Here is a 23545-nt window from a genome sequence, read left to right as displayed (position 1 = left end):
AAGTTCAATCGCCGGCAAACGAAAATCCGCGATTTCCCGTAAATCCCGGACTCGGCCCGTATAGTCAAAAGTATACAAAGAAAGTACCCAGGGAGTAAACTTATTTCCCGAACGATTTTTTAAATTATTTTTTCACCACTAAAACGCATAAGACTTGTAGTTTTCAAAAATGTTTTCATTTTTGATGAGGCGCTGAATAAAAGAAGTTTAATCGCCGGCAAACGAAAACCCGCGATTTTCCGTAAATCCCGGGCTTGGCCCGTATAGTCAAAAGTATACAAAGAAAGTACCCAGGGAGTAAACTCATTTCCCGAACGATTTTTTAAATTACTTTTTCACCACTAAAACGCATGAGACTTGTAGTTTTTAAAAATGTTTTCATTTTTGATGAGACGCTGAATAAAAGCAGTTTAATCGCCGGCAAACGAAAACCCGCGATTTCCCGTAAATCCCGGGCTTGGCACGTATAGTCAAATGTATACAAAGAAAGTACCCTGTGAGTAAACTCATTTCCAGAACGAATTTTAAATTATTTTTTCACCACTAAAACGCATAAGACTTGTAGTTTTTAAAAATGTTTTCATTTTTGATGAGACACTGAATAAAAGCAGTTTAATCGCCGGCAAACGAAAACCTGCGATTTCCCTAAATCCCGGACTCGGCCCGTATAGTCAAAAGTATACAAAGAAAGTACCCAGGGAGTAAACTCATTTCCAGAACGCTTTTTTAAATTATTTTTTCACCACTAAAACCCATAAGACTTGTAGTTTTTAAAAATGTTTTCAATTTTGATGAGACGCTGAATAAAAGAAGTTTAATCGCCAGCAAACGAAAACCCGCGATTTCCCGTAAATCCCGGGCTTGGCCCGTATAGCCAAAAGTATACAAAGAAAGTACCCAGGGAGTAAACTCATTTCCAGAACGCTTTTTTAAATTATTTTTTCACCACTAAAAGGCATAAGACTTGTAGTTTTCAAAAATGTTTTCATTTTTGATGAGACGCTGAATAAAAGAAGTTTAATCGCCAGCAAACGAAAACCCGCGATTTCCCGTAAATCCCGGGCTTGGCCCGTATAGTCAAAAGTATACAAAGAAAGTACCCAGGGAGTAAACTCATTTCCCGAACGATTTTTTAAATTATTTTTTCACCACTAAAACGCATAAGACTTGTAGTTTTCAAAAATGTTTTCATTTTTGATGAGACGCTGAATAAAAGAAGTTTAATCGCCGGCAAACGAAAACCCGCGATTTCCCGTAAATCCCGGGCTTGGCCCGTATAGTCAAAAGTATACAAAGAAAGTACCCAGGGAGTAAACTCATTTCCCGAACGATTTTTTAAATTACTTTTTCACCACTAAAACGCATGAGACTTGTAGTTTTTAAAAATGTTTTTATTTTTGATGAGACGCTGAATAAAAGAAGTTTAATCGCCGGCAAACGAAAACCTGCGATTTCCCGTGAATCCTGGACTCGTCCCGTATAGTCAAAAGTATACAAAGAAAGTACCCAGGTAGTAAACGCATTTCCCAAACGATTTTTTAAATTATTATTTCACCACTAAAACGCATGAGACTTGTAGTTTTCAAGAATTTTTTCATTTTTGATGAGACGCTGAATAAAAGCAGTTTAATCGCTGGCAAACGAAAACCCGCGATTTCCAGTAAATCCCGGGCTTGGCACGTATAGTCGAATGTATACAAAGAAAGTACCCTGTGAGTAAACTCATTTCCAGAACGATTTTTTAAATTATTTTTTCACCACTAAAACGCATAAGACTTGTAGTTTTTAAAAATATTTTCATATTTGATGGGACGCTGAATAAAAGAAGTTTAATCGCCGGCAAACGAAAACCCGTGATTTCCCGTAAATCCCGGGCTTGGCCCGTATAGTCAAAAGTATACAAAGAAAGTACCCAGGGAGTAAACGCATTTCCCGAACGATTTTTTATATTATTTTTTTACCAATAAACGCATGAGACTTGTAGTTTTCAAAAATATTTTCATATTTGATGGGACGCTGAATAAAAGAAGTTTAATCGCCGGCAAACGAAAATCCGCGATTTCCCGTAAATCCCGGACTCGGCCCGTATAGTCAAAAGTATACAAAGAAAGTACCCAGGGAGTAAACTTATTTCCCGAACGATTTTTTAAATTATTTTTTCACCACTAAAACGCATAAGACTTGTAGTTTTCAAAAATGTTTTCATTTTTGATGAGGCGCTGAATAAAAGAAGTTTAATCGCCGGCAAACAAAAACCTGCGATTTTCCGTAAATCCCGGGCTTGGCCCGTATAGTCAAAAGTATACAAAGAAAGTACCCAGGGAGTAAACTCATTTCCCGAACGATTTTTTAAATTACTTTTTCACCACTAAAACGCATGAGACTTGTAGTTTTTAAAAATGTTTTCATTTTTGATGAGACGCTGAATAAAAGAAGTTTAATCGCAGGCAAACGAAAACCTGCGATTTCCCGTAAATCCTGGACTCGTCCCGTATAGTCAAAAGTATACAAAGAAAGTACCCAGGGAGTAAACGCATTTCCCAAACGATTTTTTAAATTATTATTTCACCAATAAAACGCATGATACTTGTAGTTTTCAAGAATGTTTTCATTTTTGATGAGACGCTGAATAAAAGCAGTTTAATCGCCGGCAAACGAAAACCCGCGATTTCCCGTAAATCCCGGGCTTGGCACGTATAGTCGAATGTATACAAAGAAAGTACCCTGTGAGTAAACTCATTTCCAGAACGATTTTTTAAATTATTTTTTCACCACTAAAACGCATAAGACTTGTAGTTTTTAAAAATGTTTTCATTTTTGATGACACGCTGAATAAAAGAAGTTTAATCGCCGGGAAACGAAAACCCGCGATTTCCCGTAAATCCCGGGCTTGGCCTGTATAGTCGAATATATACAAAGAAAGTACCCAGGGAGTAAACTCATTTCCCTAACGATTTTTTAAATTACTTTTTCACCACTAAAACGCATGAGACTTGTAGTTTTTAAAAATGTTTTCATTTTTAATAAGACGCTGAATAAAAGAAGTTTAATCGCCGGCAAACGAAAACCTGCGATTTCCCGTAAATCCTGGACTCGTCCCGTATAGTCAAAAGTATACAAAGAAAGTACCCAGGGAGTAAACGCATTTCCCAAACGATTTTTTGAATTATTTTTTCACCACTAAAGCCCATGAGACTTGTAGTTTTTAAAAATGTTTTCATTTTTGATGAGACGCTGAATAAAAGCAGTTTAATCGCCGGCAAACGAAAACCCGCGATTTCCCGTAAGTCCCGGGCTTGGCACGTATAGTCGAATGTATACAAAGAAAGTACCATGTGAGTAAACTCATTTCCAGAACGAATTTTAAATTATTTTTTCACCACTAAAACGCATGAGACTTGTAGTTTTTAAAAATGTTTTCATTTTTGGTAAGACTCTGAATAAAAGCAGTTTAATCGCCGGCAAACGAAAACCTGCGATTTCCCTAAATCCCGGACTCGGCCCGTATAGTCAAAAGTATACAAAGAAAGTACCCAGGGAGTAATCTCATTTCCAGAACGCTTTTTTAAATTATTTTTTCACCACTAAAACGCATAAGACTTGTAGTTTTTAAAAATGTTTTCATTTTTGATGAGACGCTGAATAAAAGAAGTTTAATTGCCAGCAAACGAAAACCCGCGATTTCCCGTAAATCCCGGGCTTGGCCCGTATAGTCAAAAGTATACAAAGAAAGTACCCAGGGAGTAAACTCATTTCCAGAACGCTTTTTTAAGTTATTTTTTCACCACTAAAACGCATAAGACTTGTAGTTTTTAAAAATGTTTTCATTTTTGATGAGACGCTGAATAAAAGAAGTTTAATCGCCGGCAAACGAAAACCTGCGATTTCCCGTAAATTCTGGACTCGTCCCGTATCGTCAAAAGTATACAAAGAAAGTACCCAGGGAGTAAACGCATTTCCCAAACGATTTTTTAAATTATTATTTCACCACTAAAACGCATGATACTTGTAGTTTTCAAGAATGTTTTCATTTTTGATGAGACGCTGAGTAAAAGCAGTTTAATCGCCGGCAAACGAAAGCCCGCGATTTCCCGTAAATCCCGGGCTTGGCACGTATAGTCGAATGTATACAAAGAAAGTACCCTGTGAGTAAACTCATTTCCAGAACGATTTTTTAAATTATTTTTTCACCACTAAAACGCATAAGACTTGTAGTTTTTAAAAATGTTTTCATTTTTGATGAGACGCTGAATAAAAGAAGTTTAATCGCCGGGAAACGAAAACCCGCGATTTCCCGTAAATCCCGGGCTTGGCCCGTATAGTCAAAAGTATACAAAGAAAGTACCCAGGGAGTAAACTCATTTCCCGAACGATTTTTTAAATTACTTTTTCACCACTAAAACGCATGAGACTTGTAGTTTTTAAAAATGTTTTCATTTTTGATAAGACGCTGAATAAAAGAAGTTTAATCGCCGGCAAACGAAAACCTGCGATTTCCCGTAAATCCTGAACTCGTCCCGTATAGTCAAAAGTATACAAAGAAAGTACCCAGGGAGTAAACGCATTTCCCAAACGATTTTTTAAATTATTTTTTCACCACTAAAGCCCATGAGACTTGTAGTTTTTAAAAATGTTTTCATTTTTGATGAGACGCTGAATAAAAGCAGTTTAATCGCCGGCAAACGAAAACCCGCGATTTCCCGTAAATCCCGGGCTTGGCACGTATAGTCGAATGTATACAAAGAAAGTACCCTGTGAGTAAACTCATTTCCAGTACGAATTATAAATTATTTTTTCACCACTAAAACGCATAAGACTTGTATTTTTTAAAAATGTTTTCATTTTTGATAAGACACTGAATAAAAGCAGTTTAATCGCCGGCAAACGAAAACCTGCGATTTCCCTAAATCTCGGACTCGGCCCGTATAGTCAAAAGTATACAAAGAAAGTATCCAGGGAGTAAACTCATTTCCAGAACGCTTTTTTAAATTATTTTTTCACCACTAAAACGCATAAGACTTGTAGTTTTTAAAAATGTTTTCATTTTTGATGAGACGCTGAATAAAAGAAGTTTAATCGCCAGGAAACGAAAACCCGCGATTTCCCGTAAATCCCGGGCTTGGCCAGTATAGTCGAATGTATACAAAGAAAGTACCATGTGAGTAAACTCATTTCCAGAACGAATTTTAAATTATTTTTTCACCACTAAAACGCATGAGACTTGTAGTTTTTAAAAATGTTTTCATTTTTGGTAAGACACTGAATAAAAGCAGTTTAATCGCCGGCAAACGAAAACCTGCGATTTCCCTAAATCCCGGACTCGGCCCGTATAGTCAAAAGTATACAAAGAAAGTACCCAGGGAGTAAACTCATTTCCAGAACGCTTTTTTAAATTATTTTTTCACCACTAAAACGCATAAGACTTGTAGTTTTTAAAAATGTTTTCATTTTTGATGAGACGCTGAATAAAAGAAGTTTAATTGCCAGCAAACGAAAACCCGCGATTTCCCGTAAATCCCGGGCTTGGCCCGTATAGTCAAAAGTATACAAAGAAAGTACCCAGGGAGTAAACTCATTTCCAGAACGCTTTTTTAAGTTATTTTTTCACCACTAAAACGCATAAGACTTGTAGTTTTTAAAAATGTTTTCATTTTTGATGAGACGCTGAATAAAAGAAGTTTAATCGCCGGCAAACGAAAACCTGCGATTTCCCGTAAATTCTGGACTCGTCCCGTATCGTCAAAAGTATACAAAGAAAGTACCCAGGGAGTAAACGCATTTCCCAAACGATTTTTTAAATTATTATTTCACCACTAAAACGCATGATACTTGTAGTTTTCAAGAATGTTTTCATTTTTGATGAGACGCTGAGTAAAAGCAGTTTAATCGCCGGCAAACGAAAGCCCGCGATTTCCCGTAAATCCCGGGCTTGGCACGTATAGTCGAATGTATACAAAGAAAGTACCCTGTGAGTAAACTCATTTCCAGAACGATTTTTTAAATTATTTTTTCACCACTAAAACGCATAAGACTTGTAGTTTTTAAAAATGTTTTCATTTTTGATGAGACGCTGAATAAAAGAAGTTTAATCGCCGGGAAACGAAAACCCGCGATTTCCCGTAAATCCCGGGCTTGGCCCGTATAGTCAAAAGTATACAAAGAAAGTACCCAGGGAGTAAACTCATTTCCCGAACGATTTTTTAAATTACTTTTTCACCACTAAAACGCATGAGACTTGTAGTTTTTAAAAATGTTTTCATTTTTGATAAGACGCTGAATAAAAGAAGTTTAATCGCCGGCAAACGAAAACCTGCGATTTCCCGTAAATCCTGAACTCGTCCCGTATAGTCAAAAGTATACAAAGAAAGTACCCAGGGAGTAAACGCATTTCCCAAACGATTTTTTAAATTATTTTTTCACCACTAAAGCCCATGAGACTTGTAGTTTTTAAAAATGTTTTCATTTTTGATGAGACGCTGAATAAAAGCAGTTTAATCGCCGGCAAACGAAAACCCGCGATTTCCCGTAAATCCCGGGCTTGGCACGTATAGTCGAATGTATACAAAGAAAGTACCCTGTGAGTAAACTCATTTCCAGTACGAATTATAAATTATTTTTTCACCACTAAAACGCATAAGACTTGTATTTTTTAAAAATGTTTTCATTTTTGATAAGACACTGAATAAAAGCAGTTTAATCGCCGGCAAACGAAAACCTGCGATTTCCCTAAATCTCGGACTCGGCCCGTATAGTCAAAAGTATACAAAGAAAGTATCCAGGGAGTAAACTCATTTCCAGAACGCTTTTTTAAATTATTTTTTCACCACTAAAACGCATAAGACTTGTAGTTTTTAAAAATGTTTTCATTTTTGATGAGACGCTGAATAAAAGAAGTTTAATCGCCAGGAAACGAAAACCCGCGATTTCCCGTAAATCCCGGGCTTGGCCAGTATAGTCAAAAGTATACAAAGAAAGTACCCAGTGAGTAAACTCATTTCCAGAACGCTTTTTTAAATTACTTTTTCACCACTAAAACGCATAAGACTTGTAGTTTTTAAAAATGTTTTCATTTTTGATGAGACGCTGAATAAAAGAAGTTTAATCGCCAGCAAACGAAAACCCGCGATTTCCCGTAAATCCCGGGCTTGGCCCGTATAGTCAAAAGTATACAAAGAAAGTACCCAGGGAGTAAACTCATTTCCCGAACGATTTTTTATATTATTTTTTTACCACTAAACGCATGAGACTTGTAGTTTTCAAAAATATTTTCATATTTGATGGGACGCTGAGTAAAAGACGTTTAATCGCCGGCAAACGAAAATCCGCGATTTCCCGTAAATCCCGGACTCGGCCCGTATAGTCAAAAGTATACAAAGAAAGTACCCAGGGAGTAAACTCATTTCCCAAACGATTTTTTAAATTACTTTTTCACCACTAAAACGCATGAGACTTGTAGTTTTTAAAAATGTTTTCATTTTTGATGAGACGCTGAATAAAAGAAGTTTAATCGCTGGCAAACGAAAACCTGCAATTTCCCGTAAATCCTGGACTCGTCCCGTATAGTCAAAAGTATACAAAGAAAGTACCCAGGGAGTAAACGCATTTCCCAAACGATTTTTTAAATTATTATTTCACCACTAAAACGCATGAGACTTGTAGTTTTCAAGAATGTTTTCATTTTTGATGAGACGCTGAATAAAAGCAGTTTAATCGCCGGCAAACGAAAACCCGCGATTTCCCGTAAATCCCGGGCTTGGCACGTATAGTCGAATGTATACAAAGAAAGTACCATGTGAGTAAACTCATTTCCAGAACGATTTTTTATATCAGTTTTTTACCACTAAACGCATGAGACTTGTAGTTTTCAAAATTATTTTCATATTTGATGGGACGCTGAATAAAAGAAGTTTAATCGCCGGCAAACGAAAACCCGTGATTTCCCGTAAATCCCGGGCTTGGCCCGTATAGTCAAAAGTATACAAAGAAATTACCCAGGGAGTAAACTCATTTCCCGAACGATTTTTTAAATTACTTTTTCACCACTAAAACGCATGAGACTTGTAGTTTTTAAAAATGTTTTCATTTTTGATGAGACGCTGAATAAAAGAAGTTTAATCGCCGGCAAACGAAAACCTGCGATTTCCCGTAAATCCTGGACTCGTCCCGTATAGTCAAAAGTATACAAAGAAAGTACCCAGGGAGTAAACGCATTTCCTAAACGATTTTTTAAATTATTATTTCACCACTAAAATGCATGAGACTTGTAGTTTTCAAGAGTGTTTTCATTTTTGATGAGACGCTGAATAAAAGCAGTTTAATCGCCGGCAAACGAAAACCCGCGATTTCCCGTAAATCCCGGGCTTGGCACGTATAGTCGAATGTATACAAAGAAAGTACCCTGTGAGTAAACTCATTTCCAGAACGATTTTTTAAATTATTTTTTCACAACTAAAACGCATAAGACTTGTAGTTTTTAAAAATGTTTTCATTTTTGATGAGACGCTGAATAAAAGAAGTTTAATCACCGTAAATCCCGGGCTTGGCCCGTATAGTCAAAAGTATACAAAGAAAGTACCCAGGGAGTAAACTCATTTCCCGAACGATTTTTTATATTATTTTTTTACCAATAAACGCATGAGACTTGTAGTTTTCAAAAATATTTTCATATTTGATGGGACGCTGAATAAAGGAAGTTTAATCGCCGGCAAACGAAAATCCGCGATTTCCCGTAAATCCCGGACTCGGCCCGTATAGTCAAAAGTATACAAAGAAAGTACCCAGGGAGTAAACTCATTTCCCGAACGATTTTTTAAATTATTTTTTCACCACTAAAACGCATAAGACTTGTAGTTTTCAAAAATGTTTTCATTTTTGATGAGACGCTGAATAAAAGAAGTTTAATCGCCGGCAATAGAAAACCCGCGATTTCCCGTAAATCCCGGGCTTAGCCCGTATAGTCAAAAGTATAAAAAGAAAGTACCCAGGGAGTAAACTCATTTCCCGAACGATTTTTTAAATTACTTTTTCAACACTAAAACGCATGAGACTTGTAGTTTTCAAAAATGTTTTCATTTTTTATGAGACTCTGAATAAAAGAAGTTTAATCGCCGGCAAACGAAAACCTGTGATTTTCCGTAATTTCTGGACTCGGCCCGTATAGTCAAAAGTATACAAAGAAAGTACCCAGGGAGTAAACTCATTTCCCAAACGATTTTTTAAATTATTATTTCACCACTAAAACGCATTAGATTTTTAGTTTTCAAGAATGTTTTCATTTTTGATGAGACGCTGAATAAAAGCAGTTTAATCGCCGGCAAACAAAAACCCGCGATTTCCCGTAAATCCCGGGCTTGGCACGGATAGTCGAATGTATACAAAGAAAGTACCCTGTGAGTAAACTCATTTCCAGAACGATTTTTTAAATTATTTTTTCACCACTGAAACGCATAAGACTTGTAGTTTTTAAAAATGTTTTGATTTTTGATGAGACGCTGAATAAAAGAAGTTTAATCACCGGCAAACGAAAACCCGCGATTTCCCGAAAATCCCGGCTTGGCCCGTATAGTCAAAAGTATACAAAGAAAGTACCCAGGGAGTAAACTCATTTCCCGAACAATTTTTTAAATTATTTTTTCACCACTAAAACGCATGAGACTTGTAGTTTTCAAAAATGTTTTCATTTTTGATGAGACGCTGAATAAAAGCAGTTTAATCGCCGGCAAACGAAAACCTGCGATTTCCCTAAATCCCGGACTCGGCCCGTATAGTCAAAAGTATACAAAGAAAGTACCCAGGGAGTAAACTCATATCCAGAACGATTTTTTAAATTATCTTTTCACCACTAAAACGCATAAGACTTGTAGTTTTTAAAAATGTTTTCATTTTTGATGAGACGCTGAATAAAAGAAGTTTAATCGCCGGCAAACGAAAACCCGCGATTTCCCGTAAATCCCGGGCTTCGCCCGTATAGTCAAAAGTATACAAAGAAAGTACCCAGGGAGTAAACTCATTTCCCGAACGATTTTTTATATTATTTTTTTACCACTAAACGCATGAGACTTGTAGTTTTCAAAAATATTTTCATTTTACATGAGACGCTTAATGAAAGAGGTTTAATCGCAGGCAAACGTAATTCCGCGTTTTCCCGTAAATCCGGGGCTTGGCCCGTATAGTCGAATGTATACAAAGAAAGTACCCAGTGAGTAAACTCATTTCCCGAATGATTTTTTAAATTTTTTTTTCACCACTAAAACGCATGAGACTTGTAGTTTTCAAAAATGTTTTCATTTTTGATGAGACGCTTAATAAAAGAGGTTTAATCGCCGGAAAACGAAAACCCGCGATTTCCCGTAAATCCTGGGCTTGGCCCGTATAGTCGAATGTATACAAAGAAAGTACCCTGTGAGTAAACTCATTTCCAGAACGATTTTTTAAATTATTTTTTCACCACTAAAACGCATAAGACTTGTAGTTTTTAAAAATGTTTTCATTTTTGAGGAGACGCTGAATAAAAGAAGTTTAATCGCCGGCAAACAAAAACCCGCGATTTCTCGTAAATCCCGGGCTTTGCCCGTATAGTCAAAAGTATACAAAGAAAGTACCCAGGGAGTAAACTCATTTCCCGAACGCTTTTTTATATTATTCTTTTACCACTAAACGCATGAGACTTGTAGTTTTCAAAAATATTTTCATATTTGATGTGACGCTAAATAAAAGAAGTTTAATCGCCGGCAAACGAAAATCCGCGATTTCCTGTAAATCCCGGACTCGGCCCGTATAGTCAAAAGTATACAAAGAAAGTACCCAGGGAGTGAACTCATTTCCCGAACGATTTTTTAAATTATTTTTTCACCACTAAAACGCATGAGACTTGTAGTTTTCAAAAATGTTTTCATTTTTGATGAGACGCTTAATGAAAGAAGTTTAATCGCAGGCAAACGAAATCCCGCGTTTTCCTGTAAATCCGGGGCTTGGCCCGTATAGTCGAATGTATACAAAGAAAGTACCCAGGGAGTAAACTCATTTCCCGAACGATTTTTTAAAATTTTTTTTTACTACTAAAACGCATGAGACTTGTAGTTTTCCAAAATGTTTTCATTTTTGATGAGACGCCTAATGAAAGAGGTTTAATCGCCGGCAAACGAAAACCCGAGATTTCCCGTAAATCCCGGGCTTGGCCCGTATAGTCAAAAGTATACAAAGAAAGTACCCTGTGAGTAAACTCATTTCCAGAACGATTTTTTAAATTATTTTTTCACCACTATAACGCATAAGACTTGTAGTTTTTAAAAATGTTTTCATTTTTGATGAGACGCTGAATAAAAGAAGTTTAATCACCGTAAATCCCGGGCTTGGCCCGTATAGTCAAAAGTATACAAAGAAAGTACCCAGGGAGTAAACTCATTTCCCGAACGATTTTTTATATTATTTTTTTACCAATAAACGCATGAGACTTGTAGTTTTTAAAAATATTTTCATATTTGATGGGACGCTGAATAAAAGAAGTTTAATCGCCGGCAAACGAAAACCCGCGATTTCCCGTAAATCCCGGGCTTAGCCCGTATAGTCAAAAGTATAAAAAGAAAGTACCCAGGGAGTAAACTCATTTCCCGAACGATTTTTTAAATTACTTTTTCAACACTAAAACGCATGAGACTTGTAGTTTTCAAAAATATTTTCATATTTGATGGGACGCTGAATAAAGGAAGTTTAATCGCCGGCAAACGAAAATCCGCGATTTCCCGTAAATCCCGGACTCGGCCCGTATAGTCAAAAGTATACAAAGAAAGTACCCAGGGAGTAAACTCATTTCCCGAACGATTTTTTAAATTATTTTTTCACCACTAAAACGCATAAGACTTGTAGTTTTCAAAAATGTTTTCATTTTTGATGAGACGCTGAATAAAAGAAGTTTAATCGCCGGCAATAGAAAACCCGCGATTTCCCGTAAATCCCGGGCTTAGCCCGTATAGTCAAAAGTATAAAAAGAAAGTACCCAGGGAGTAAACTCATTTCCCGAACGATTTTTTAAATTACTTTTTCAACACTAAAACGCATGAGACTTGTAGTTTTCAAAAATGTTTTCATTTTTTATGAGACTCTGAATAAAAGAAGTTTAATCGCCGGCAAACGAAAACCTGTGATTTTCCGTAATTTCTGGACTCGGCCCGTATAGTCAAAAGTATACAAAGAAAGTACCCAGGGAGTAAACTCATTTCCCAAACGATTTTTTAAATTATTATTTCACCACTAAAACGCATTAGATTTTTAGTTTTCAAGAATGTTTTCATTTTTGATGAGACGCTGAATAAAAGCAGTTTAATCGCCGGCAAACAAAAACCCGCGATTTCCCGTAAATCCCGGGCTTGGCACGGATAGTCGAATGTATACAAAGAAAGTACCCTGTGAGTAAACTCATTTCCAGAACGATTTTTTAAATTATTTTTTCACCACTGAAACGCATAAGACTTGTAGTTTTTAAAAATGTTTTGATTTTTGATGAGACGCTGAATAAAAGAAGTTTAATCACCGGCAAACGAAAACCCGCGATTTCCCGAAAATCCCGGCTTGGCCCGTATAGTCAAAAGTATACAAAGAAAGTACCCAGGGAGTAAACTCATTTCCCGAACAATTTTTTAAATTATTTTTTCACCACTAAAACGCATGAGACTTGTAGTTTTCAAAAATGTTTTCATTTTTGATGAGACGCTGAATAAAAGCAGTTTAATCGCCGGCAAACGAAAACCTGCGATTTCCCTAAATCCCGGACTCGGCCCGTATAGTCAAAAGTATACAAAGAAAGTACCCAGGGAGTAAACTCATATCCAGAACGATTTTTTAAATTATCTTTTCACCACTAAAACGCATAAGACTTGTAGTTTTTAAAAATGTTTTCATTTTTGATGAGACGCTGAATAAAAGAAGTTTAATCGCCGGCAAACGAAAACCCGCGATTTCCCGTAAATCCCGGGCTTCGCCCGTATAGTCAAAAGTATACAAAGAAAGTACCCAGGGAGTAAACTCATTTCCCGAACGATTTTTTATATTATTTTTTTACCACTAAACGCATGAGACTTGTAGTTTTCAAAAATATTTTCATTTTACATGAGACGCTTAATGAAAGAGGTTTAATCGCAGGCAAACGTAATTCCGCGTTTTCCCGTAAATCCGGGGCTTGGCCCGTATAGTCGAATGTATACAAAGAAAGTACCCAGTGAGTAAACTCATTTCCCGAATGATTTTTTAAATTTTTTTTTCACCACTAAAACGCATGAGACTTGTAGTTTTCAAAAATGTTTTCATTTTTGATGAGACGCTTAATAAAAGAGGTTTAATCGCCGGAAAACGAAAACCCGCGATTTCCCGTAAATCCTGGGCTTGGCCCGTATAGTCGAATGTATACAAAGAAAGTACCCTGTGAGTAAACTCATTTCCAGAACGATTTTTTAAATTATTTTTTCACCACTAAAACGCATAAGACTTGTAGTTTTTAAAAATGTTTTCATTTTTGAGGAGACGCTGAATAAAAGAAGTTTAATCGCCGGCAAACAAAAACCCGCGATTTCTCGTAAATCCCGGGCTTTGCCCGTATAGTCAAAAGTATACAAAGAAAGTACCCAGGGAGTAAACTCATTTCCCGAACGCTTTTTTATATTATTCTTTTACCACTAAACGCATGAGACTTGTAGTTTTCAAAAATATTTTCATATTTGATGTGACGCTAAATAAAAGAAGTTTAATCGCCGGCAAACGAAAATCCGCGATTTCCTGTAAATCCCGGACTCGGCCCGTATAGTCAAAAGTATACAAAGAAAGTACCCAGGGAGTGAACTCATTTCCCGAACGATTTTTTAAATTATTTTTTCACCACTAAAACGCATGAGACTTGTAGTTTTCAAAAATGTTTTCATTTTTGATGAGACGCTTAATGAAAGAAGTTTAATCGCAGGCAAACGAAATCCCGCGTTTTCCTGTAAATCCGGGGCTTGGCCCGTATAGTCGAATGTATACAAAGAAAGTACCCAGGGAGTAAACTCATTTCCCGAACGATTTTTTAAAATTTTTTTTTACTACTAAAACGCATGAGACTTGTAGTTTTCCAAAATGTTTTCATTTTTGATGAGACGCCTAATGAAAGAGGTTTAATCGCCGGCAAACGAAAACCCGAGATTTCCCGTAAATCCCGGGCTTGGCCCGTATAGTCAAAAGTATACAAAGAAAGTACCCTGTGAGTAAACTCATTTCCAGAACGATTTTTTAAATTATTTTTTCACCACTATAACGCATAAGACTTGTAGTTTTTAAAAATGTTTTCATTTTTGATGAGACGCTGAATAAAAGAAGTTTAATCACCGTAAATCCCGGGCTTGGCCCGTATAGTCAAAAGTATACAAAGAAAGTACCCAGGGAGTAAACTCATTTCCCGAACGATTTTTTATATTATTTTTTTACCAATAAACGCATGAGACTTGTAGTTTTTAAAAATATTTTCATATTTGATGGGACGCTGAATAAAAGAAGTTTAATCGCCGGCAAACGAAAACCCGCGATTTCCCGTAAATCCCGGGCTTAGCCCGTATAGTCAAAAGTATAAAAAGAAAGTACCCAGGGAGTAAACTCATTTCCCGAACGATTTTTTAAATTACTTTTTCAACACTAAAACGCATGAGACTTGTAGTTTTCAAAAATGTTTTCATTTTTGATGAGACGCTGAATAAAAGAAGTTTAATCGCCGGCAAACGAAAACCCGCGATCTCCCGTAAATCCCGGGCTTGGCCCGTATAGTCAAAAGTATACAAAGAAAGTACCCAGGGAGTAAACGCATTTCCCAAACGATTTTTTAAATTATTATTTCACCACTAAAATGCATGAGACTTGTAGTTTTCAAGAGTGTTTTCATTTTTGATGAGACGCTGAATAAAAGCAGTTTAATCGCCGGCAAACGAAAACCCGCGATTTCCCGTAAATCCCGGGCTTGGCACGTATAGTCGAATGTATACAAAGAAAGTACCCTGTGAGTAAACTCATTTCCAGAACGATTTTTTAAATTATTTTTTTACCACTAAACGCATGAGACTTGTAGTTTTCAAGAGTGTTTTCATTTTTGATGAGACGCTGAATAAAAGCAGTTTAATCGCCGGCAAACGAAAACCCGCGATTTCCCGTAAATCCCGGGCTTGTCACGTATAGTCGAATGTATACAAAGAAAGTACCCTGTGAGTAAACTCATTTCCAGAACGATTTTTTAAATTATTTTTTCACCACTAAAACGCATAAGACTTGTAGTTTTTAAAAATGTTTTCATTTTTGATGAGACGCTGAATAAAAGAAGTTTAATCACCGGGAAACGAAACCCGCGATTTCCCGTAAATCCCGGCTTAGCCCGTATAGTCAAAAGTATACAAAGAAAGTACCCAGGGAGTAAACTCATTTCCCGAACGATTTTTTATATTATTTTTTTACCACTAAACGCATGAGACTTGTAGTTTTCAAAAATATTTTCATATTTGATGGGACGCTGAATAAAAGAAGTTTAATCGCCGGCAAACGAAAATCCGCGATTTCCCGTAAATCCCGGACTCGGCCCGTATAGTCAAAAGTATAGAAAGAAAGTACCCAGGCTGTAAAATCATTTACCGAACGATTTTTTAAATTATTTTTTCACCACTAAAACGCATGAGACTTGTAGTTTTCAAAAATGTTTTCATTTTTGATGAGACGCTGAATAAAAGAAGTTTAATCGCCGGCAAACGAAAACCCGCGATTTCCCGTATATCCCGGGCTTGGCACGTATAGTCAAAAGTATACAAAAAAGTACCCAGGGAGTAAACTCATTTCCCGAACGATTTTTTAAATTACTTTTTTACCACTAAACGCATGAGACTTGTAGTTTTCAAGAGTGTTTTCATTTTTGATGAGACGCTGAATAAAAGCAGTTTAATCGCCGGCAAACGAAAACCCGCGATTTCCCGTAAATCCCGGGCTTGTCACGTATAGTCGAATGTATACAAAGAAAGTACCCTGTGAGTAAACTCATTTCCAGAACGATTTTTTAAATTATTTTTTCACCACTAAAACGCATAAGACTTGTAGTTTTTAAAAATGTTTTCATTTTTGATGAGACGCTGAATAAAAGAAGTTTAATCACCGGGAAACGAAACCCGCGATTTCCCGTAAATCCCGGCTTAGCCCGTATAGTCAAAAGTATACAAAGAAAGTACCCAGGGAGTAAACTCATTTCCCGAACGATTTTTTATATTATTTTTTTACCACTAAACGCATGAGACTTGTAGTTTTCAAAAATATTTTCATATTTGATGGGACGCTGAATAAAAGAAGTTTAATCGCCGGCAAACGAAAATCCGCGATTTCCCGTAAATCCCGGACTCGGCCCGTATAGTCAAAAGTATAGAAAGAAAGTACCCAGGCTGTAAAATCATTTACCGAACGATTTTTTAAATTATTTTTTCACCACTAAAACGCATGAGACTTGTAGTTTTCAAAAATGTTTTCATTTTTGATGAGACGCTGAATAAAAGAAGTTTAATCGCCGGCAAACGAAAACCCGCGATTTCCCGTATATCCCGGGCTTGGCACGTATAGTCAAAAGTATACAAAAAAGTACCCAGGGAGTAAACTCATTTCCCGAACGATTTTTTAAATTACTTTTTCACCACTAAAACGCATGAGACTTGTAGTTTTTGAAAATATTTTCATTTTTGATGAGACTCTGAATAAAAGAAGTTTAATCGCCGGCAAACGAAAACCTGCGATTTTCCGTAATTTCTGGACTCGGCCCGTATAGTCAAAAGTATACAAAGAAAGTACCCAGGGAGTAAACTCATTTCCCAAACGATTTTTTAAATTATTATTTCACCACTAAAACGCATTAGATTTTTAGTTTTCAAGAATGTTTTCATTTTTGATGAGACGCTGAATAAAAGCAGTTTAATCGCCGGCAAACGAAAACCCGCGATTTCCCGTAAATCCCGGGCTTGGCACGTATAGTCGAATGTATACAAAGAAAGTACCCTGTGAGTAAACTCATTTCCAGAACGATTTTTTAAATTATTTTTTCACCACTAAAACGCATAAGACTTGTAGTTTTTAAAAATGTTTTGATTTTTGATGAGACGCTGAATAAAAGAAGTTTAATCACCGGCAAACGAAAACCCGCGATTTCCCGAAAATCCCGGCTTGGCCCGTATAGTCAAAAGTATACAAAGAAAGTACCCAGGGAGTAAACTCATTTCCCGAACAATTTTTTAAATTATTTTTTCACCACTAAAACGCATGAGACTTGTAGTTTTCAAAAATGTTTTCATTTTTGATGAGACGCTGAATAAAAGCAGTTTAATCGCCGGCAAACGAAAACCTGCGATTTCCCTAAATCCCGGACTCGGCCCGTATAGTAAAAAGTATACAAAGAAAGTACCCAGGGAGTAAACTCATATCCAGAACGATTTTTTAAATTATCTTTTCACCACTAAAACGCATAAGACTTGTAGTTTTTAAAAATGTTTTCATTTTTGATGAGACGCTGAATAAAAGAAGTTTAATCGCCGGCAAACGAAAACCCGCGATTTCCCGTAAATCCCGGGCTTGGCCCGTATAGTCAAAAGTATACAAAGAAAGTACCCAGGGAGTAAACTCATTTCCCGAACGATTTTTTATATTATTTTCTTACCACTAAACGCATGAGACTTGTAGTTTTCAAAAATATTTTCATTTTAGATGAGACGCTTAATGAAAGAGGTTTAATCGCAGGCAAACGAAATTCCGCGTTTTCCCGTAAATCCGGGGCTTGGCCCGTATAGTCGAATGTATACAAAGAAAGTACCCAGGGAGTAAACTCATTTCCCGAACGATTTTTTAAATTTTTTTTTCACCACTAAAACGCATGAGACTTGTAGTTTTCAAAAATGTTTTCATTTTTGATGAGACGCTTAATAAAAGAGGTTTAATCGCCGGAAAACGAAAACCCGCGATTTCCCGTAAATCCTGGGCTTGGCCCGTATAGTCGAATGTATACAAAGAAAGTACCCTGTGAGTAAACTCATTTCCAGAACGATTTTTTAAATTATTTTTTCACCACTAAAACGCATAAGACTTGTAGTTTTTAAAAATGTTTTCATTTTTGAGGAGACGCTGAATAAAAGAAGTTTAATCGCCGGCAAACAAAAACCCGCGATTTCTCGTAAATCCCGGGCTTGGCCCGTATAGTCAAAAGTATACAAAGAAAGTACCCAGGGAGTGAACTCATTTCCCGAACGATTTTTTAAATTATTTTTTCACCACTAAAACGCATGAGACTTGTAGTTTTCAAAAATGTTTTCATTTTTGATGAGACGCTTAATGAAAGAAGTTTAATCGCAGGCAAACGAAATCCCGCGTTTTCCTGTAAATCCGGGGCTTGGCCCGTATAGTCGAATGTATACAAAGAAAGTACCCAGGGAGTAAACTCATTTCCCGAACGATTTTTTAAATTTTTTTTTTACTACTAAAACGCATGAGACTTGTAGTTTTCAAAAATGTTTTCATTTTTGATAAGACGCTTAATGAAAGAGGTTTAATCGCCGGAAAACGAAAACCCGCGATTTCCCGTAAATCCCGGGCTTGGCCCGTATAGTCCAATGTATACAAAGAAAGTACCCTGTGAGTAAACTCATTTCCAGAACGATTTTTTAAATTATTTTTTCACCACTAAAACGCATAAGACTTGTAGTTTTTAAAAATGTTTTCATTTTTGATGAGACGCTGAATAAAAGAAGTTTAATCGCCGGCAAACAAAAACCCGCGATTTCCCGTAAATCCCGGCTTGGACCGTATAGTCAAAAGTATACAAAGAAAGTACCCACGGAGTAAACTCATTTCCCGAACGATTTTTTAAATTATTTTTTCACCACTAAAACGCATGAGACTTGTAGTTTTCAAAAATGTTTTCATTTTTGATGAGACGCTGAATAAAAGACGTTTAATCGCCGGCAAACGAAAACCCGCGATTTCCCGTAAATCCCGGGCTTGGCACGTATAGTCGAATGTATACAAAGAAAGTACCCTGTGAGTAAACTCATTTCCAGAACGATTTTTTAAATTATTTTTTCACCACTAAAGCCCATGAGACTTGTAGTTTTTAAAAATGTTTTCATTTTTGATGAGACGCTGAATAAAAGAAGTTTAATCGCCGGCAAACGAAAAACCGCGATTTCCCGTAAATCCCGGCTTGGCCCGTATAGTCAAAAGTATACAAAGAAAGTACCCAGGGAGTAAACTCATTTCCCGAACAATTTTTTAAATTATTATTTCACCACTAAAACGCATGAGACTTGTAGTTTTTAAAAATGTTTTCATTTTTGATGAGACGCTGAATAAAAGAAGTTTAATCGCCGGCAAACGAAAAACCGCGATTTCCCGTAAATCCCGGCTTGGCCCGTATAGTCAAAAGTATACAAAGAAAGTACCCAGGGAGTAAACTCATTTCCAAAACGATTTTTTAAATTATTTTTTCACCACAAAAACGCATAAGACTTGTAGTTTTAAAAAATGTTTTCATTTTTGATGAGACGCTGAATAAAAGAAGTTTAATCGCCGGCAAACGAAAACCCGCGATTTCCCGTAAATCCCGGCTTGGCCCGTATAGTCAAAAGTATACAAAGAAAGTATCCAGGGAGTAAACTCATTTCCCGAACAATTTTTTAAATTATTTTTTCACCACTAAAACGCATAAGACTTGCAGTTTTTAAAAATATTCTCATTTTTGATGAGACGCTGAATAAAAGAAGTTTAATCGCCAGCAAACGAAAACCCGCGATTTCCCGTAAATCCCGGCTTGGCCCGTATAGTCAAAAGTATACAAAGAAAGTACCCAGGGAGTAAACTCATTTCCCGAACGATTTTTTAAATTACTTTTTCACCACTAAAACGCATGAGACTTGTAGTTTTTAAAAATGTTTTCATTTTTGATGAGACGCTGAATAAAAGAAGTTTAATCGCCGGCAAACGAAAACCTGCGATTTCCCGTAAATCCTGGACTCGGCCCGTATAGTCAAAAGTATACAAAGAAAGTACCCAGGGAGTAAACTCATTTCCCAAACGATTTTTTAAATTATTATTTCACCACTAAAACGCATGAGACTTGTAGTTTTCAAGAATGTTTTCATTTTTGATGAGACGCTAAATAAAAGCAGTTTAATCGGCGGCAAACGAAAACCCGCGATTTCCCGTAAATCCCGGGCTTGGCACGTATAGTCGAATGTATACAAAGAAAGTACCCTGTGAGTAAACTCATTTCCAGAACGATATTTTAAATTATTTTTTCACCACTAAAACGCATAAGACTTGTAGTTTTTAAAAATATTTTCATTTTTGATGAGACGCTGAATAAAAGAAGTTTAATCGCCAGCAAACGAAAACCCGCGATTTCCCGTAAATCCCGGCTTGGCCCGTATAGTCAAAAGTATACAAAGAAAGTACCCAGGGAGTAAACTCATTTCCCAAACGATTTTTTAAATTATTTTTTCACCACTAAAACGCATGAGACTTGTAGTTTTCAAAAATGTTTTCATTTTTGATGAGACGCCGAATAAAAGCAGTTTAATCGCCGGCAAACGAAAACCTGCGAATTCCCTAAATCCCGGACTCGGCCCGTATAGTCAAAAGTATACAAAGAAAGTACCCAGGGAGTAAACTCATTTCCAGAACGATTTCTTAAATTATTTTTTCACCACTAAAACGCATAAGACTTGTAGTTTTTAAAAATGTTTTCATTTTTGATGAGACGCTGAATAAAAGAGGTTTAATCGCTGGCAAACGAAAACCCGCGATTTCCCGTAAATCCCTGGCTTGGCCCGTATAGTCAAAAGTATACAAAGAAAGTACCCAGGGAGTAAACTCATTTCCCGAACGATTTTTTATATTATTTTTTTACCACTAAACGCATGAGACTTGTAGTTTTCAAAAATACTTTCATATTTGATGGGACGCAGAATAAAAGAAGTTTAATTGCCGGCAAACAAAAATCCGTGATTTCCCGTAAATCCCGGACTCGGCCCGTATAGTCAAAAGTATACAAAGAAAGTACCCAGGGAGTAAACTCATTTCCCGAACGATTTTTTAAATTATTTTTTCACCACTAAAACGCATGAGACTTGTAGTTTTCAAAAATGTTTTTATTTTTGATGAGACGCTTAATGAAAGAGGTTTAATCGCCGGCAAACGAAATCCCGCGTTTTCCCGTAAATCCTGGGCTTGGCCCGTATAGTCGAATGTATACAAAAAAAGTACCCAGGGAGTAAACTCATTTCCCGAACGATTTTTTAAATTTTTTTTTCACCACTAAAACGCATGAGACTTGTAGTTTTTAAAAATGTTTTCATTTTTGATGAGACGCTTAATGAAAGAGGTTTAATCGCCGGAAAACGAAAACCCGCGATTTCCCGTAAATCCCGGGCTTGGCCCGTATAGTCAAAAGTATACAAAGAAAGTACCCAGGGAGTAAACTCATTTCCCGAACGATTTTTTAAATTATTTTTTTACCACTAAACGCATGAGACTTGTAGTTTTCAAAAATACTTTCATATTTGATGGGACGCAGAATAAAAGAAGTTTAATTGCCGGCAAACAAAAATCCGTGATTTCCCGTAAATCTCGGACTCGGCCCGTATAGTCAAAAGTATACAAAGAAAGTACCCAGGGAGTAAACTCATTTCCCGAACGATTTTTTAAATTATTTTTTCACCACTAAAACGCATGAGACTTGTAGTTTTTAAAAATGTTTTCATTTTTGATGAGACGCTGAATAAAAGAAGTTTAATCGCCGGCAAACGAAAACCTGCGATTTCCCGTAAATCCTGGACTCGGCCCGTATAGTCAAAAGTATACAAAGAAAGTACCCAGGGAGTAAACTCATTTCCCAAACGATTTTTTAAATTATTATTTCACCACTAAAACGCATGAGACTTGTAGTTTTCAAGAATGTTTTCATTTTTGATGAGACGCTAAATAAAAGCAGTTTAATCGGCGGCAAACGAAAACCCGCGATTTCCCGTAAATCCCGGGCTTGGCACGTATAGTCGAATGTATACAAAGAAAGTACCCTGTGAGTAAACTCATTTCCAGAACGATTTTTTAAATTATTTTTTCACCACTAAAACGCATAAGACTTGTAGTTTTTAAAAATATTTTCATTTTTGATGAGACGCTGAATAAAAGAAGTTTAATCGCCAGCAAACGAAAACCCGCGATTTCCCGTAAATCCCGGCTTGGCCCGTATAGTCAAAAGTATACAAAGAAAGTACCCAGGGAGTAAACTCATTTCCCAAACGATTTTTTAAATTATTTTTTCACCACTAAAACGCATGAGACTTGTAGTTTTCAAAAATGTTTTCATTTTTGATGAGACGCCGAATAAAAGCAGTTTAATCGCCGGCAAACGAAAACCTGCGAATTCCCTAAATCCCGGACTCGGCCCGTATAGTCAAAAGTATACAAAGAAAGTACCCAGGGAGTAAACTCATTTCCAGAACGATTTCTTAAATTATTTTTTCACCACTAAAACGCATAAGACTTGTAGTTTTTAAAAATGTTTTCATTTTTGATGAGACGCTTAATGAAAGAGGTTTAATCGCCGGAAAACGAAAACCCGCGATTTCCCGTAAATCCCGGGCTTGGCCCGTATAGTCAAAAGTATACAAAGAAAGTACCCAGGGAGTAAACTCATTTCCCGAACGATTTTTTAAATTATTTTTTTACCACTAAACGCATGAGACTTGTAGTTTTCAAAAATACTTTCATATTTGATGGGACGCAGAATAAAAGAAGTTTAATTGCCGGCAAACAAAAATCCGTGATTTCCCGTAAATCCCGGACTCGGCCCGTATAGTCAAAAGTATACAAAGAAAGTACCCAGGGAGTAAACTCATTTCCCGAACGATTTTTTAAATTATTTTTTCACCACTAAAACGCATGAGACTTGTAGTTTTTAAAAATGTTTTCATTTTTGATGAGACGCTGAATAAAAGAAGTTTAATCGCCGGCAAACGAAAACCTGCGATTTCCCGTAAATCCTGGACTCGGCCCGTATAGTCAAAAGTATACAAAGAAAGTACCCAGGGAGTAAACTCATTTCCCAAACGATTTTTTAAATTATTATTTCACCACTAAAACGCATGAGACTTGTAGTTTTCAAGAATGTTTTCATTTTTGATGAGACGCTAAATAAAAGCAGTTTAATCGGCGGCAAACGAAAACCCGCGATTTCCCGTAAATCCCGGGCTTGGCACGTATAGTCGAATGTATACAAAGAAAGTACCCTGTGAGTAAACTCATTTCCAGAACGATTTTTTAAATTATTTTTTCACCACTAAAACGCATAAGACTTGTAGTTTTTAAAAATATTTTCATTTTTGATGAGACGCTGAATAAAAGAAGTTTAATCGCCAGCAAACGAAAACCCGCGATTTCCCGTAAATCCCGGCTTGGCCCGTATAGTCAAAAGTATACAAAGAAAGTACCCAGGGAGTAAACTCATTTCCCAAACGATTTTTTA

The sequence above is a fragment of the Hydractinia symbiolongicarpus genome, chromosome 13 (genome assembly GCF_029227915.1).
Source record: "Hydractinia symbiolongicarpus strain clone_291-10 chromosome 13, HSymV2.1, whole genome shotgun sequence".
Classification (NCBI taxonomy): Eukaryota; Metazoa; Cnidaria; class Hydrozoa; order Anthoathecata; family Hydractiniidae; genus Hydractinia; species Hydractinia symbiolongicarpus.
This window is presented reverse-complemented; position numbering follows the sequence as displayed.